The 16,546-nt window shown below is 43.4% G+C and overlaps 1 protein-coding gene, 1 long non-coding RNA gene and 1 other non-coding gene across 3 annotated transcripts in view; 2 read left to right on the top strand and 1 right to left on the bottom strand.

The window, feature by feature from the left end:
* Positions 1-16,546, top strand: part of NTM (neurotrimin) — a 943,759-nt gene that overhangs the window by 8,912 nt on the left and 918,301 nt on the right. The gene's annotated exons all lie outside the window — the stretch shown is intronic.
* On the top strand, positions 6,433-6,558 carry LOC144225430 (U6atac minor spliceosomal RNA). The gene has a single exon (XR_013333301.1). It is a non-coding gene; the product is annotated as a U6atac minor spliceosomal RNA (small nuclear RNA).
* On the bottom strand, positions 11,138-14,413 carry LOC144225364 (uncharacterized). Its single transcript, XR_013333279.1, has 2 exons — positions 14,191-14,413; positions 11,138-11,336 (listed from the first exon to the last, which is right to left on the bottom strand). It is a non-coding gene; the product is annotated as an uncharacterized LOC144225364 (long non-coding RNA).

The following is a 16,546-nucleotide window of genomic DNA, read 5'->3' as shown; positions in this document are numbered from 1 at the left end:
CATATTTAGCATCTTTTAACATATTTTGCCATTTGCTCTAGGTCTAGAGAGACATTATAACATAGTGGTTGGATTTCCTGGGTCCAAGCCCTGGCTCTTCCACATCCTAGTTTGAAACCTTAAGCAATATAGTCAACCTTTGTGATTCTGTTGCCTCTTCTATAAAATAGAGATAATTATGAGACTTAGCATTAAGGCTGTTATGAGAATTAAATAAGTTACTACAGATAAATTGCTTGGAACACTGCCTAGCACATTGTAAGTTCTCAAGAAATATTACCCAATAGTATTATGATTGATATGGATACTACCACTCAAAGGACAAGTCTAATCCTTCTTCAACATGAATTTTCATTAAATATTTGAAAAAAAAATGATTCTCTCCCCTTCTCCCTCAAATTTTCCCTCCACTAGGTTAAATATAGCAGGATTTTCTCCTATTTTCTATCTTACCATCCATAGAAAGGGTGCTGATTGCTTTTATCTAAGGTTCTTCTGGGTTACTCTATATTCTTTTTAAACTATTCTCCCGGTGTGCTTTGAGTAGTCCAAAATATAGAATATGGCCCCTCCAGGTTTCAAATGCAAAAGGGATGAAGTCTCAGCCCTTTGGCAAGGTATTGTAAATCCTATAGGTCTGGCCTTGGCTTGGCAGCCTCTCCCAGTCCTTTGTAATCGTGTCCCATGGACTGCTTGAGGGCTTCTAACCCACAGCATGTGTGCACACTGCTCCCTCTGCTTAGTGATGCCCTAATCGAAAACTTACAATTCAAGAAAAAATTCCAGGCTCAGCATTCCTCTGAAGTCTCTCATTTCATCATTTATACTTCCATTTCTCTTATTCTTACCTTTTTACTTAATATCTACCACACATTGCATAGGTACGTGCTTACTCTGAGCTACTAGAGGTCAGGGACTGCTTTATTTATCTTTGCATTCCTAAGGTACCTACCACAACATGTAGCACAAATTCAGTACTCAGAATTTATGTTTGGAAAGAAAAGGCAGAGAGAAGGAGAGAGAAGGAAACCAGCATGAGATTCCCTTAGGTTTTACAGGAGCCATATGATCCTGTCAACTTATGCTGAGCTGTTGTCAATTCAACTGTTCCTTATCCTCTGCTTGTGGTGTTTTACCATGTGCAGAACAACCTGATCTCAGAGCTTACCCTTCCCGAAGTTATCTTATTAGATTCAACTGATACTTTTCTTTCTAACAAGATCTTTTGGGGACTCTGAATCTGTAATCCCATATATTATCAATCCGTCCTGGTGATAATCATTCATAAACCATATGTTGTAGGCACCTGGGTAGTGGTAGATGAGCTCAATATTTATGACTAAACTTACCCAAGAGCAGAAAATAGTCACTCTACTGGTCAATAGATCAGATGAGTGGGTTGGGAGGACTATTTGAACCTATGCTGGCATTATGGGGAGCCACACGGACAAAGGAAGTTTGTATCTAAGAAAAGAGGAGAGTGACTAGGATTGTATTTAGTTGGAGAAGATGAAGTGGTCAAGTGTTTCTTATCTGTTTATTCAAGTTTACTTATTCCCTCCTCCACAAAATTGTCCACTAGGGCATTTTTTAAAATGTTTTTGTTTCTTTTTAAATTTTATTTCTGAGAGAGAGACAGCATGAGCAGGGGAGGGTCAGAGAGCGAGGGAGGCACAGAATCCGAAACAGGTTCCAAGCTCTGAGCTAGCTGTCAGCATAGAGCCCAACCCGGGGCTCAAACCCACAAACCGTGAGATCATGACCTGAGCTGAAGTCGGATGCTCAACCGAAGGAGCCACCCAGGCGCCCCTCCACCAGGGCATTGGACTCTCCTCCTAAACAGTCAAGATGAAACTTGGCCTGGACATGGAAAAGGTTAATTGACAGATTTTTTTCCCCTCAATGCAGCTGTTTATATATAGACATCTATAGTTGGAGAAACTATTGTGCTAATTTTTAAAACAAGTAAGAATTAATTAATTGTTCTGTATTTCTCCTTCCTTCCTCCCTAACACTTCTTAACAGAAAGATCTAAATGCCTTATCACCATTTTTTCCATTACTTTCTTGCACTGCCGAAGACTTTTCAAAGCCAAAATACTTTAATCATCAAATGCAAAAGCTTTTTCACAGACTCCTAGAGTGGTTAGAAATTATGGAATTTTCTCAGTCTCCCACTCAAGGTAACAAATCCCATCTGAATGATGTTCACCAATTTCAGATATTCCCAGTAATCAGACACTAACAATTCCAGATATTCCCAGTAATCAGACACTAACAACCTGAGTTTTGCTCCCCCGTTCTGTCCAGCAAAATTACCTGTGGGGATTATTATAAGCAGGTACCCAGGGCTGACTCACAAAAATCCCCATTGAATAGGTCAGTATAGGACAAAGTCACCTCTACCTTGATATAACTACAGTTGATTCTATTGTGCAGATACAACTGAGAATAAATGATATTAGTACCCCTTTTTATAGTTCATAAACTCTTTGGAAAACACTATTCTGGCAAGCACTTTGACATCTCCTCAAAATCAATTATTATCCTTTCTCTGCATAAACAGTGCTCTAAATTTGCTCCAGGCAGCAATGTGCCCATTAAAAAAATTCACCACGAAAATTTCGTTATATCTCAGTATGGTCATACAGTGCAGTTCAGGTTAATGGAATATAAGCACCAGTTTGGCTGGCGGTTTGAGGATTGTATTCAGGAAGCCTGAGTTTTTCAAACAATGCCATTGTCCCTTCCTCTGGACTAAGAGAATGGCATACTACTTAGAGATCCAGGAGAGAGCCTGTAAACAAGAGGATAAGCAACACTTATCAAGAATGGCAAAGAAGGAAGAATTTAGGTTGAACCAAATGGACTTGGCTGTTTTGGTAAATCAAAAATAGTTGCTTACAAGGCAATTTCATATGGCTAAGTTCAAGTTTAATAAAAGGACCTTGGGTTCAAGATGACATAGCAATTGTACCAGCACTGGAATCCATGTTTCCATCTTACTATCACTTATGAGAAAAAAAAAAACCCACCGTATTTAATTAGGTTTCTATTACTCATAGATGAATATAATCCTAATGAATCTATGTGGAGCAAAAATTTGCCTTTTTCTAACATCTGACAATTAGAGCTGTTCAAAAATATAAGTAATATTGTGTGATCCTCTTTCTAAAAGATGCCTATCATGAACACTACTTATCTTGACATTCTTAGTTCCTTCTTATGATTATCGTATGGCATGACTTTTCAACAATTAATCATTCTGAACCTTATCTTCCAGACATGCTCCAGTTTGATAATGACTCACTAAAACACATTACCAGACAAACTCTCCTAGATGTAGTTTGATTGGTAAAGTGGGGCATGGACTCTTACCTACCACATTTTGGACTTTATAGTTATATAGGTTCACTTTATTGTTGTATTATTTTCTCTTTTTTGAAGTTTATTTATTTTTGAGGCAGAGAAGAAGAGAGCGAGAGACAGAGAGAGCGAGAGAGCGAGAGAGCAGGGGAGGGGCAGAGAGAGAGAAAGACGGAGGATTCAAAGCGGGCTTTTTGCTGAGAGCAGACAGCCCAGTGAGGGACTGGGTGGAACTCATGAACCATGAGATCATGACCTGAGCTGAAGTAGGACACTTAACTGACTGAGCCACCCAGGCATCCTTATTCTCTCTCTCTCTCTCTCCCCCTTTTTTTTTTTCCAGATACCAAATTCTTGGCTCATATTGATGTACTCATTCCTCTGACAAAAAATGCTATTATATAAGACCTCTCCTATTCTTGCTTATAGTTAATTTTCTTTAAAATTTTCTTCCAAGTATTTGAAATTTTACTGCACCTTGGGTCCTGTATTTAAATTCGCTTAGATTATTTTTGGATTCTGATGAGCTGTCACCATCAGCTTTGTGTCATCCTCAAATGATATAGATGTGTAATCTCCACATCAAGGTGAATGATTAAGAAAAAAGGCAACAAAATAGACCCAAGGATATGGCCAAATTCTTCCTTGCCTTCATATTTCAGTAATAGACCCAATGGCAATAGCCAAGTTCTTACTTATATTTATATTTTACCCACTCCAGAATGATTTATTCATTCCCTTCTGTATCCTAGCCATAAACAACAAAACATAGTTCTTAACATTCAATGAAGTAGACAATTCAATACAACACGGTAAGTACTGAGATAAAAGCGAGTGCTATTTGCTCCGGCATCATCTAGGAGATTTTTTGGGTAAGAAAAGTCTTCTAGAAGGAAGATATCTGAAAGCTAAGATACAAACTTGACTATATTTAACCAGGTAAGAGGAGAGATAAATATTACAAGTATAGGAGACTGCATATGTGAAAGCTTAGAGACAAGGGAGTGTGGTAGGAATTCAGGAATCCGGTACTCAGCCTGGCTAGATGGGATGTGTTTGTGTGATTTGGAAGCTTAAGGGGGTGGGGAAGAAGGGATGAAGGTAGAAAGACAAGATGTGTAGGGAGAGATGTAGGCAGAGGTCAGAGCTTGAATGGCCGTATGTTTCTTATTAAAGATTTCATATTGAGAGACAAGTATTAAAGGGTTGCATGTCAGATAGTAACACGATGATTTGCAGTTAATTATTAAATAACGTTATTTGGGTTGCTTAAAATGTTACATGTTTTTAAAAATGTTAAAATGTTGTTCTAATGATAGTGTAGAAAATGAATTAAAAAGGGGACAAGACTAGAGGCAAGACAACCTTCTAGAGGATGTTGCACTCAGTCAGCAACCAGGGTGAGTGCTGCAGGGATGGGGAGATTTCGGAGTACTCAAGCATTATGGAGGTTGAAAGGTTATGACTTGGAGGTCAAAAGGAAAGAGGATGGCAAGTGGTAAAGGAAAGTGAAGGAAAACTTCTAGTTTTGGGGTGGTGTTCAGGTGAGCTTAAGGAGATGGTGATGAATGGAGTTTGAGTCATGATGGGTTTGAAGATGCCTAACGGGCATTTTCAAGGTGCTATCCAATATGAAGGTAACTACACCAGTCTGGAACTCTGGAGAGATCTCTGATCTTTGTTGAAGGTGTCAACAACACAGATACAATTACCCAGGAAGAGAGTAGATAGTGCATACTAGATAAACCGTATTTAAAGTTTGGGAAGAGAAGAAATCTTGGGAAGATAATTGACAGGAAGTGACCAAAAGCCTATAAGAAAAGCCAAGAGAGTGTGATGCCATCTAGGTCAAACGATGTGTATTTGGAGAAGGCAGGAACAATGATAGTATCAAATGCTGCTGAGGATCAAGTGAGATTATACTTAATGACAAAAAGATCTTCTATCCCTTTGGGAAAACTGTTTTGTGGGTTGAGTCCTAGTGTAGGGGATAAAAGTAAGGTGAGGATATAGAAAATGTGAGCAATTATTTCAAAAAGATTTTTGGTGTTGTTATCATTGTTTTATTTATTTTTTATTTTTTAAATGTTTTATTTATTTCTAGGAGAGAGAGAGAGAGACAGCGTGAGCAGGGGAGGGTCAGAGAGAGAGGGAGTCACAGACTGAAACAGGCTCCAGGCTCTGAGCTGGCAGTCAGCACAGAGCCCGACGCGGGGCTCGAACCCACGAACCGCGAGATCATGACCTAAGCGAAAGTCGGATGCTTAACCGACTAAGCCACCCAGGTGCCCCTGTTATCATTGTTTTAAAAAGGGGGAGGAAATAGGGAGACAAAGGGGAATTTCAGTTGGAGAGGATGTTGTTGCCTTTGTAAGAGGGGGAGATCTCTTTGAGTGCTGAAGGGCAGGGGTTAGTACAGGGAAGGATGAAAGAAAGCTCTAGGAGATGACTGACCAAGTGAGGTCCATTAGAGAATATGAAAGGGTGGGAAGGGTGGCGAATCTTGAGCACTGGTAAAACAATGAGTCTTGAAGACAAGGAGAAAGAAAAATTGCATAACTATATAAATTAAGGAAGGAGAAACTTACTTGAAAATTCCCATTATGATTGGATTCAACTGCAAATGATAGAAACTACACGGTAAAAGTGGCTCAAATAAGACAGAAGCTTTTCTCTTTGGCCACAGAAACACTCCACTTTGTTCATGGCTGGTGTCATGTTTTCTAAACTGAGGGACCCAGCCCTTTCTGTGGCTGGGATCTGTTGTACATGGCTTTGACTCTTTTGGTCTAAGATGGCAGCATCTGTGTGCCAGGCAGTGGGATGAAAGAGGAGATGAAGAAGAGACAGAATGCACAAGTGTACTGTCTCCCAAAGAAGATTCCTTCCTGGAAGCCCTCACATGACACTATTTCATGCCTTTGGACAGAACTTAGTTACACTGTTTCTCTTAGATGCAAGGGAGTATGGGAAATGCATCATCCACTTGGGATGACCACATGCCCAACAAATTCAGGGGCTTATTATCATGGCAGGAGGGGAGAATGGATGTTAAGAGACGATTATAATTTTGCACGAAAGGAGGGAATGTTAGATCTCCTCCAACAAGGATGGAAGAAGCCCTTGAGCCCATACAACACACACATGGTTACGATATTACCACCTACTTTGTGGCATCTAACTATGGGTTCTCAACATTTCTAGTCATTAGAGAAATGCAAATCAAAATCACAATGACCTACTACTTTACCTCCATTAGGATGGCTATTGTTTAAAAATTTTAAAGGAAAAATAAACAAATTGTTGGTGATGGTACGGAGAAATTAAATTGGAAACGCTGTGCATTGCTGGTAAAGTGGTGCAACCATCCTGAGAAGCAGTTTGGTGGTTCCTCAAAAAGTTAAAAATGGGATTATCATACCACCTAGTAATTCCACTTCTAGGTATATAACAACAATAACAACAACAAAAACCCAACACAAAAATTTGAAAGCAGGGACTCAGATATTTGTACAGCCATTTTCATAGCAGCAGTATTCACAATAGGCAAAAGGTGAAAGCAACCCAAGTGTCCATCAGTGGATGAAGGAATCAACAAAATACGGTGTACATGTACAATCAAGTGTTCTCCAGCTGTAATGAGATTAATGGATGAAATTCTGACACGTGCTACAACATGGACGAATGAAAACAGTATGAAAGAAGTCAGACACAGAAGGACAAATATTATATGATTCCACTTATATGAGGTACTTACAAGAGAGACAGAAAATAAAAGTTTCCAGTGGCTGTGGGGAGGAAGGAATGGAGAGCTATTATCTGATGGGCAAAGTTTCTGTTTGGGATGGGGAAGGCATCCCCGAGATGGTTGGTGATGATGGCTGTACAACACTGTGAGTGTACTTAATGCCACTGCGTTGCACAGTTCACATGTTTAAAATGGTTTCTTTTATGTTGTATGTAACTTACTCAGATAAAGAAAAATGCAGAAAGAGGGAGAATCAGCTGTCCTTGTGCATTAGGGGTGCAGCTAAACTTTTCAGCTTGGCTGCAGGATGATTTTCTCTGAGAATGAATTGGCCAAGAGGTGTGTTTGCACACACGTGTGTACATGTTGGCATACGTGTCCATAAATCTGTGTGCTGTGTTTTCCAGACAGCAGAAAAGGATGAAAGCAGTGACTTGTGCAATGGGCTAAAGGGCTGACTAAGTAATAACCCTCCTTTGCTCACGGCTTTCTCTCCTCTCCGGACTTTAAGATACAGTATGATCCATTCCTACCCTATTTTTCCATCTCTGTTTATGGTTCTGGTCATACCACATAGGAGATGGTAGCAGACTATCTCTTAAACATGGGCTCCTCTCCAACTCCTTTCTTGAGTTAACCCTCTAAGGAATTACACAGACTGGGGGCACCTGGGTGGCTCAGTCTGTTAAGCGTCTGTTTTCAGCTCAGGTCATGATCACACGGTCTGTGGGTTCGAGCCCTGCTTTGGGCTCTGTGCTGACAGCTAGCTCAGAGCCTGGAGTCTGTCTCAGAGTCTGTATCTCCCTCTCTCTCTGACCCTCCCCTGCTCACGCTGTCTCTCTCTCTCTCTCTTTCTTTCAGAAATAAATAAAACATTAAAATAAAATAAAATAATAAAATTTCAAAAAAGGAATTCCACAGACTGTTTTACAGCCTGCAAAGCGTACATCCACATAAAATATATTTCTTGATCTCCACGTTAGTCAGAATATTCTTTCTCATCCCAGTTCTATTCTCAACTCTAGCCTATGATATGGAGTTTTTCCAAGAGCCTTTATTTTCCTCATCTGTAAAATAGGATATTTAAACTTCCTTGGAATGTAGTTTCCATGTTTTCACTGAATTAGGTTTGGGAAACCTGGTACTCAATACGTATCAGAAAAGTAAAAGCCAACCTTTTTATGGGGTTTTGGAGCAGCTCAGTTATTGGGGACTGTAATTGGTCCTCAGTCCCCATCGTCATCTCCCTACCCACCCCCCACTGCCACCCGGACCACTTTTGCTCCTATAATCACTCACCAGCTCAGTTCAGGTCCACCTCTGGATGACCTATATCTGTCCCTCCTCTCCTGCCTGCCTGCCCTGTCTTAGGTCAGGCTTGAGTCCTGTCTTGCTACCAGTTTTCTCCCCAGATTAGTCTATCCTCTCTCCTGCTAATAATTATCTTGTTAAACAACAACAACAACAAATTTTGTCACCTCAGTCTTTCTTAAAATATCTACTGGCTCCACACGGCTGGCTTTTAACACAAAAGCCCAAGTTCCTTAATTTGGCACGGAAATCCCTTCCCTATTTTGCTCTGGCCTCTTTCTTGCTCTATCTCCCAGTATTTTCTTGCTTCTGAGCTTTTGCCTCACTGACCCCAGGCACTGATGTCCCACCACAGCACAGTGCCTTTGCACACACTGCAAATGTCCTTCCTGCAGGATTAGCTCAATGCAACACTGTACGAACTTGTTTTAATGTTGAGGGTGATGGAATGAAAAAGGCCAGAATTTAAAAGGCTGAAAAGGAGGACAGAGATGTGAAACCCACTCTACTCCACCATTTCCATGCTGAGCCTTCATGTGGTTCACGCCACAGTTTCCTTGATCCTAATCTGACCAAGGGAAAGAGGAAGGGGTTTGTTTTTACACAAGGTCCTTAGAGTTATGGCAGTTCAAAGTGTGGTCCCTGAATCGGAAAATCTGGAGCTTTCTGGAACATAGCTATGTGCATTTTAATAAGCCCTTCAGGTGATTGATGCTAAATTTGGAGAACCATTGACTTAGAGAAGTAGTGAACACAGATGGAGGGAGCTTTGACTGGAAAGGCCATTCCCACTCGAGGTTCTGTGGCTGTGTGTGGGGGTGGGGTGGGGTGGGGTAGCCACTTCTCTGTCCTCACGCGAGGGGGTCTCAGTTTCTCCTGAATATACCCACCTTAGGGGGAAAAAAAACCATCAGGGCAGAGCAAGCTTGGTGGTATGTAAGCAACGAAAATATGTAAACTAAATAGTTGAATATTCCTTTTTGCTAAGATTGCCAGATTTAGCAAATAAAAATCCACACGCTCAATAAATTTGAATTTCAGATAAACAGCAAATTTTTTTATTATCACAGCATAAACTTATACTAAAAAATTATTTGCTGTTGATCTGAATTTCAAATTTAAATGGGCATCTTGCATTTGTTTCATTTTTATCTGGTCCTTTACCTTTTGTCCATTAAGTGCTAGCTATGTAAGGGAAATAGCCTGATCAGCATTAGGTGTTTAAAAGGTGGAAGTGTTTATATACTTTTTAATGGGGAGGAAATGGTTTGGCTGGGAAGAAAAAGGTTGGCTGTTCTTTCTGGCTCATTGGATTGTTTGTAAAATCTACATCTGGAAAGAGGGAGGGAGTCAGAGAGAGATTGAGAGAGAGAAAAACTAGAGAGAGAAACAAGATGGTGGTTGAAAGGGGCTCACAGGCCAGAAAGTTCCTCCCTCTTGAAGGAGCACCTATATAAGGCCAGACCCTGAATCCACATCCCCCACAAAAGAAGTATGGAGCAAGCTTCAGGGAGATGGAGCTCTCTCCCTGGGGGCTCCGTCTCCTGGGCAGGTTTGCTACCCCACCCCCTTACCTGTCCCAGGTGACAGAACACCGCCTCGGAGGTGGGGCTGTGGTGCTGTGACTGGGGAATGAGTGACAGACTCCCTAACAAGATGCAGCTGAGGGAGCGGCTTGCTGACAGAACAATTTGCTGGTGCCCAGAATATCCGCCCAGCCCCGGCAAAGCGGCAGCCTAGGCGTCAGGAGAAATTTCAGGATTTATCATTCGCCTTGGTGTCAGGTTTTCTGCCAGCCGGCATACTTCCCACGGTGCTTTTCCAGACCTGCAGCCCTGACATGCTATCTGCCGAGGCTCCAGAGCCCCAGGAATTACATGTTAAACTATTCCATTTTTTCCCCCTCCTGATCCGCTTGTGTTTATGTAAATGACTGGAAAGGCAGTTTTTGGCTTATTTCCGAAGCTTAAGGGCTTCGTGAGAAGCCTATTATTGAAAAATCAGAAACTGAAAAGCAACTTCTTAGACAATGAATTAGCAGCTCAATGACTGTGTGTAATGCCAAGTGTACTGTAACTGGCTGCATTGCAAATAGGAACTCCCCTGGGATTCAGTAATCAAACACGTGGCAACAGGTTGTCTGTTTCAACAGAGAGTGAGTAATCAAAGGAGATTTGCAGTTAATCCAAATATAACAGAGAAGTATCCAAGAGAAGGGCCCGGAAAAGGAGAAACTAGACGGATGAGGGTAGACCAGAGCTTTCGGACGGACCCGCAGTTCACTCTCTAGCAACTGAGAGAACTTTGTGGGGATCAGAGGGGTTCCATCTGAGTCGCTGAGTCACCGGCTATGGCCACACGTTGCGGCAAACCGGAAAATTAACCTCAGCACGTGCCTCTCCTGCTTGGCTGGTGATGTAAACCTGGGAGATGAATTAACTAGCCCGTCAGTGGTTTGCTTCAGGATTCAGACTCTTATACTGGTTTGAGAGGTGAGGATGAGTCACGGGTGGGGAAGGACCTGCTCTCTCTGGGAGGGGCTGATTAGAAGGTTGTGCTACACTGTTTCCGGAGACAGGTAAGTTTATACGCCTACATCCGTGTTCTCAAAGTGTGGTCCCAGACCAGATGCATCAGCATCACCTGGGAATTTATCAGGAATGCAGATTCTCAGGCGCCACCCCAGGCCTATAGATTTTTAGAAACTCAGAAATGAGGCTCAGCAGTCTGTATTAAGCTCACTAACATTTGACAACCACTGGCCAATCTGATCACCCGAATGGTGTGAGTGCCAGGTAATACTCAGGATTCTTACGTGGGCTCGGGTGTGAGTCCACCCACGGCTGGATCCAGATCCCAGAGCAATTCTGTGCTGACCGGCTCTGTCCTGATCCCCTCACAGGGCTGTGGGGCTACAAGGAAAGAAATTTAACATTTATTAAACATGTACTAGTGCTCAGTGCCAGGCACTGGTAAATGTTTTATGTGTGCTATTTTATTTAATCCTTTCTACAACCTTGTGAGCTAGGTGTTGCAGATAGGATTTTATGGCTGAGAAAATTTTGGCTCCGAAAGATCAACTTTCCCAGGTCTGGATGTTTCCTGAGCCTATATTCCTTGCCCTGTCCCACCCAGCATCTCTGACACATGCGCCCTCTGCCCCCAGAATGCCTTGGGTACCGCCTACATGAAGCAACTGCCAGCCTGGCAGGGCCCCAATTCTATATTTCTCTCCCTCCCCCACCCCACCCGACTCCTTGCCTCATGTTAATTTCCCACCTGAGTACTGAGCACTTTATAAATAGCAAATCTAAAATGAATTTTCTACCAGCGATCATTAGCTCCCTTGACATCCATTAAACATTCTCGCAAGCAGAGTGAAGTGACAAAAGGGATTGATTTTTACAGTATGCTTAATAGGGAAAAAGAAAGAAAGGTGTTGACAAGTCCTTTTTTTTTTCTGTCCTGATATCACGAGGAATTTGAAATCAGTCAAATGACTTTTATCTGGAAAAAAAAAAAAAAAGAAGGCTAGTATTGAGGGTGGAGGGAGAGGGGGTGGGGAGAGGGAAACAGCTTCCCCAGCACCCTGCTCAGCCCATTTCTGTATCTGTGACAGGTAAACATGAAGTTAGTTAGCTAGTGCCAGCCACCAAGATGAATATGTCAGATTTAATGCTTCAAAATGTATAGGGTCCAAGCCAGGGAGGGCTGAAGGGCTGGGGTAAGAAAGCAAGCGGTATTAGGGAAGAGGGAAAATAGCCAATCTTCTGCTGAAACTATTGGAAGAATAAATGTGTTGATGCAATAGTTGAAGTTAGAGAAGGCTGGCCCATGAGGCACTGTAGCTGAAAATTTAACTTTGATTTCAATTTTCATATTTGTCAGCAATAATTAGATTCACGAAATGTTTTGCCACTGTTCTAAAATACTAATAAGTAGAGGCCTTTGTAGTGTGGTTAATGGAGTCTTTTTTTTCCTAGTGGTCTAGAAAAATTCCATTAAAGCGAAAAGTCATACTATATTACATCGCTTCAACATACATGGACTCTGCCGCTGCTGAGGTAATGCCCTCCCCGAGACTGGAGCCCTCTGTTTAACCACAGAGCCCCTAGCTAGCAAGGCAGTTTGGACTTCGGATACCTCAGCTGTCCACCATTCTGGACTAAATAGACCTTCCTGGGTCACGGGGGAAGCCAGCCAGAGGAGACAAAGGGAGAAGCCAATTCAACAGAGCATTGCTGTCGAAAAGATGAGCCTTGATAAACAATACCTCTTGGAGCAGGTTGAAGAGAGGACTTGAGAACAGGATGGTCTGGTGGGTGCCTGGCCCTGGCTGGGAGGTGTGGCTCCTGCCCAGAGAGAGGACATCCATTCCCTGTCCGTCACCAAACTGGACTCCCTCCCAGGGCCTTAACGCTGAAGCCTAGCCAGTGACAGAACTTGCTCTTAGTCCTTCCTCTTAGTCCCCAAACTGTTCTGGAAAGGAAAAGCTGAACTCTCTGGAGATATGGTTTGATTAAAAGGTCCAAGTTCTATTAGTTTTGAGCAACTTCTCTCTGGGGTGTTGAAGACTGTCTGTCCCAAGGAACCCCCTCCCCTGCAGGCCAGTGTCAGGGGTAGGAGTTAGGTGTATAATATACCACCACCCTCTGAGAGTGTGGTGCATGAGGAAGGGCCTGGAGCATCCTCACCTCCCTCCTGCCTTGCTTTCACCACGGCTCCCCTGCAGTCTGGGATTATCATTCAGATGGGCTGGCACCTCTCTCTGGCACTCTCTTTCCTAAGCAGACTGCTGCTGCAGACAGCTGCCTGGTAGCTCATCTCTTGGAATCCAGTGAATGTAAGAATTCCGCCCTGATGCTCTTAATTTGCCTCTCCTAAGTTCCGAAGAGAAATCCCGAGCCATCAGTTCTACGTTGCCCATACCAACAGAAAAAAAGGGAGCCAACGGACCTATGTGATTTCCTTCATCTCCCTCCAACACCCACCCCCCCTTCACATTACATTGTGCTCTGCTTGTCCTAGTAGTAGAGTGACTTGGAATTGACTAGCCTTAAGTCTATTTCCTAAGCCTTAAAGGGAAATAAATGATGGAGGAATGTGATGACCTGCAGGGAGCCAGACCGGGATTAACAGGGCAGCCTGGATAAAGGACAACTTGCAGAAGTCACTCAGGGCAAAAGGGAGGGTGCATCCATCCCACGAATGCAGGGCAGCTGCCTCCATCTGCTCCTCCTGCTCTGCTTTCCAGGGCTTCGCCCCCCACAGGGCTACTTCCTCCCAAGTGAACCTCTCCTCTCTGAGTAGACTGAAAACAGGAGCCTCTGCTCCTTCCCCAAAGTGCAAAGACCTTCCTCTGGCCCAGGCCTCTCTCTCTGCCCCGCCTTCCTTCCCTCTCAGCCCACCAATCGCTGCTTCCCTGCCGCCTGGCTTTTCCCTAGTGGCATGTGCCAGATCTTATCCCTATGCGGCACTTCAGGATGAAAGGAGGAGGGGATATTAAATCCACCAGTGATATGCGTGGCAATTGGGAGAGGCTTTTGTTGTGTCATTTCCTACCTCCTTCAGCCTATTAAGCAAACAAAAGTGCTTGTGGAATGAGAAATGTAAATGGCCAACGCAAGCCGATTAATCCTAGATGTACAATTCCATTAATAAGGCCGCTTTTTAATAGGCGGCTCCGGCAGCAGCAGCGGGCAGGCCAGGAATTGATGTATTCTCTGTAATTGTATTGCAACTAATAGGATATGAAGAAAATTGTACCAGAGAAGCAGGTCTTTCAACACCATTTTCCAATCAGCTGAAATAATGACTTGCAGCCGAAAGCCTTGAAAAGTAACGACGCACAAAACATGTAACATCATCCAGGAGTATCCGTTGTTCCAAATCTTGGTTTGGGAATGTTCTTTCATTCTTTCTCCAGGACCGCTCTCCCTCCCTGCTGCATCTCCGTCTTCATGTCTTCACCAGAGGCAGGAACCAAACCCTGAAGAGTCTTCTCACCTAGAGATGGGAAAGGAGAGCGCTCGGGGGAGACTAGCCCAGCCCAGGCCCCAGCTTTCACCTGACACGGGCCATGGGCACAGGCTGACACTGATGTGCTTGGCACGGCTCTAGGTTCTGGCAACGGATAGAGCAGACCCCGGATCCATCCTTGCCCTCATGATGCTTGCAGTCTATCGAGGCCGCGGAATTTGTGCCGAGTCTTCGCTGTACCTCCTATAAGGCACTTGGCCCTTCCTTTCCCTGAGACCATCCCAGGATGAAGGGAAAGCACCTCTGCCCTGGGTGACTGAGCTGTGGGCAGCACAGGGGGCCGGGGTCCCTTGCCAGTGTCTCTCACTCTCCCCTCCCTGCCCTCCTTGACTGGCCACTGGGTCTCCCTCCTGCCCATTTGTATGCGGACTCTGACCCTCCCTTGGTCACAAGCTGGAGAGTAAATACAAAAAGAAAAGGCAAAGCACATTTCAGTGGAAATCCCCAAGGAAACTGATGTGATTGCTGTACAGAAATGGTTCCAATAAGGGCAGAAAGGAATATTGCTTTTATAGCTTTGGGGACATAAAACATTTAGAAAATGTGATTGACTGGCAGGGTCTAATTTATCATTTATCTCATTCCCTCTGCTCTCTCCTCCTCCCCACAACACAGGCAGACACTTACAGGCAAACTTTTTTCCCCTCTTTGCTTTCCTTTCTTCTTCTCTCTCTGAGACTTGGATTTATCATCATTCCGTTAAGCAGGGAACTCCTGTGGCTATTTATAATTAATGCTCAGAAACCTGCCAATCCATTTAATGACACTAGCAGGTCATGGCCCCCTTATAGCTCTCCATTAATCATCATTAGAACAGCTCTGAGTTTTTACATTCTTTTTAAATGTTAATTCACCTCTGTAATGCTCCTTTTAGTTAAAACTGTAAAGAGCCAAGTGGCTGGTACCTAGTTGCTGCCCGCCAGGGGAAAGGCATGGTGGAGTCGATAAAGCCTGGCTGATTTCCTCTGTTCTTTTGTCCTCCACCCCCTGTCCCCAGCACCAGATGTCAACCCAGTTTGCTCTTTGGTTGCCTGTATTTATCTTAGGGAAAAAAAAAAAAATGCCTAGTGGCTTAAAGTTCCAGGCAGACACACACACTCTGATATCTTTGGACTCCCAGGGCCAAGGCAGCAACCTGTGCAGAGTTGCTGACCAGGTGTCATGACATGGTTTTGTAGCTCCTGAAGGTGATGGACCTTGAAGAACTCCAGAGGTAAGTCGAGCCGAGAACTATCCATGTGATTTTTCCAACACTCAAGAATATGCCCCAAATGAAAACGCTGAAAGAGGTCATGTAAGGAATTCGTTCCCTGAGTCAAGAGAGCTCACCTCCTGGCTCATTGCTGCCACAGTAGGCTGTGAGACTTTGGGCAAAACATTTAACTTCCCTCCTCATCTACAAAATGGAGTCACACAGGCTCCAGTTATGGTGCGAATACGTCATGGGGACAGGGAATACAGCCAAGGGTACTGTGATCGTGTTGTGTGGCGGCAGATGATAGCCCCACTTGTGGTGAGCAAAGCAGAACGTATAGAGTTGTGGAGTTTTCATATTGTACACCCAAAGGTAATGGAACATTGTGCCAGCTCTATTTCAATAAAAACAAAATACTTAAATAAATAATCTTTTCAAAATGAGGCCAACATCTGTCCTACCCAACAGAATCTATAAAGATTAAATGGAGTTGCAAGTAAACTTTTAAAACTAATAACATCGATGCAAGGTGTTATCACTGATACCATTTCTTGCCTTTATCTGCCACTCTGCATACATATCTCAACCTCCTGTGAAAGCGATGTCCTGTCATCATTCATACTCACAAGGACATAAATACTTTCCAACCTCCACACTGTTGTATTCGTATCATATTTATTAAGCCAGAAAAGTATAGTTTGAATCATCAAAACATATGGAGTAGAAAGTATGTTAAGTAAAGTATGCCTGGGTGGCTCAGTCAGTTAAGCGTCTGACTCTTGGTTTCAACTCAGGTCATGACCTTGTGGTTGGTGAGTTTGAGCCCCACTGTCTGCTGGCAATGCAGGGCCTGCTTGGGATTCTCTCTCTCTCTCTCTCTCTCTCTCC

The sequence above is a fragment of the Crocuta crocuta genome, unplaced genomic scaffold (assembly GCF_008692635.1).
Source record: "Crocuta crocuta isolate KB4526 unplaced genomic scaffold, BGI_CrCroc_1.0 scaffold172, whole genome shotgun sequence".
Lineage (NCBI taxonomy): Eukaryota > Metazoa > Chordata > Mammalia > Carnivora > Hyaenidae > Crocuta > Crocuta crocuta.
This window is presented reverse-complemented; position numbering and strand designations above follow the sequence as displayed.